At 54.3% G+C, this 1,855-nt stretch overlaps 1 protein-coding gene across 1 annotated transcript in view; it reads right to left on the bottom strand.

The window, feature by feature from the left end:
• SESTD1 (SEC14 and spectrin domain containing 1) overlaps positions 1–366 on the bottom strand; it is a 97,260-nt gene extending 96,894 nt beyond the window's left edge. The window contains exon 1 of the mRNA XM_019654027.1: positions 109–366. The gene's annotated coding sequence lies outside the window, so the exon portion shown is untranslated. The remainder of the gene's footprint in view (positions 1–108) is intronic.
• Between the last annotated feature and the right edge of the window lie 1,489 nt (positions 367–1,855).

Here is a 1,855-nt window from a genome sequence, read left to right on the forward strand (position 1 = left end):
CCCGCCGCCGCCGCCGCTTCCTCCGCCCGCCCGCGCTCGCCGCCCGGCCGCGGAGCCTGCGCGCTCCTCCCGCTCGGGCCGCCCGGGCCGCGCGGCGGCCACGCTCACCTGGCTGGCGCTGTCGACCGGCTGCTCCGGGCCGGTGGGGAGGACGCGGGGACGCGAGCGAAACGCAGGCGGAGGCAGAGGGCGAGGCGGGAGAAGGCGGGCTGGGGGCGGAGCGGGCCCAGGCGGCGGCGGTTCCAGTCACTCGCGGCAAATCGCGTCCCGGCCCCTGCGTGCGTCAAGCAAGGGGCGGCGGCGCGGGCGGCCCGGCGATCTCCCGGTACCCGCCGCCCGACCTGCGTCCGCGCGACCCCGCACGCGCCGGGGTAGCGGCTGCGCAGAGACCCCGCCCGGCAAGGGGAAGGGGGCGGGGCTGGGAGTCTCACGGGGTTTGGGGGCTGGGAGCGGGACCCCGAGGGGGCCGCCGACGCACCCCCGCGGCCACTGCGGACCTCACCACGCCCCGAGCTGCAAGCTCCCAAGCCCGCAGGCGGTGTGGGGTAGTGGCAAGGGCACTGGACCTTAGAGCCAGGAAGCCATAGCTTAACCTGAAATATGTAGGTTCGAGGATGTGGTCTGCAATTTTTCGAAATTCTAACATTGTCATCCTCGGTTTGTTGGAATTCCTTTTCCTATACATACCCACTGCCGTACACACACACGAGGTGGTATGACTGAAAGATTGAAGGCAGCTGGATGGGGAATGGGTTGTAGTGAGGAGAAGCTGGATTCAGGGCATTTGTTTTCTCTTCGGATCTTTCCATTGGACTCTCCAAAATTTATCCACAAATGGACCTCTGACAACAGCTACTTCCCCATCTCCACCAACCCTAGTTATTTTTCTCCAAATGTACTGACTTCAGAGTCTTCGTTCTTCTCATTTTATTGCGCAAATCGTTTTTATGTCATTTCCTGAATTCAGTTCAAAAGAGTCATCAGTTAATACACCAACTCAGGGCAGCCATGTGGTCCCAATCGCAGGCCTTCCATATTACTCATCTGCTACTCACTTTAGTACCACCTGATTCCATTGATAAAATCTTGCCATTCCAACAACTAGGCAACTAAATTTCTCTCTCCTAAAGCTCTCTGATTTAAAATCCCATGGATGAATTCTTCCTCTTAATTCTGTGACTAATAATCTACCTGCACCACTTCAACCTCTTTGCCATTCTTGAGGTCAAGCCTTTCTAATTTCACTTCTGCTCCTTTCTTATATGACTGCCAGAGAATGCTCCAAAAATGCAGATCCTCCGTCTTTAAAGTCTCTTAGAGGCACTCCGCCTAGAAAATCAGGATTAAGTTAATTACTATGGTATACAAAGCCACTTATAATCTGATCCCCTAGACCTCTTCAGCTCCAGGTCCAACTCCCATCACATGTCACACACAGATTCAACAGACTGTCTCTTTGCCTTTGCATATTTTCCCCCACCTGAAATCCATCCCCCATTTAACCAGGTGAACTCCTCTTACCCTTCAAGATAATGAAGGTAGCACATCATTTCCTGTTTGGAAAATTCCCTGTCCTCTCCTTTCACCACACTCATATCCTCACCCTACACACTCCCATTGAATTAAATGCCCTTTTCTTGCTGTTTTCGTAGAGCCTTTTATCTATTCTTTATGATAACCCTTAGCGCTTTCCTTTTTTTCCCATTGCTTTGCTTGATGATCTTTTCTTACTAGGCTGTGAGTTCCTTAAAAGAACAGAGAGGGCCGGCCGAGTGGGGCGATGGTTAAAAACTGGCTTGGGACGCCAGAGGGCCCCCTTTCGGATCCCACATATGAGGACCAGTGACACTGCCCT

This window comes from Hipposideros armiger, unplaced genomic scaffold, assembly GCF_001890085.2.
Source record: "Hipposideros armiger isolate ML-2016 unplaced genomic scaffold, ASM189008v1 scaffold_212, whole genome shotgun sequence".
NCBI lineage: Eukaryota > Metazoa > Chordata > Mammalia > Chiroptera > Hipposideridae > Hipposideros > Hipposideros armiger.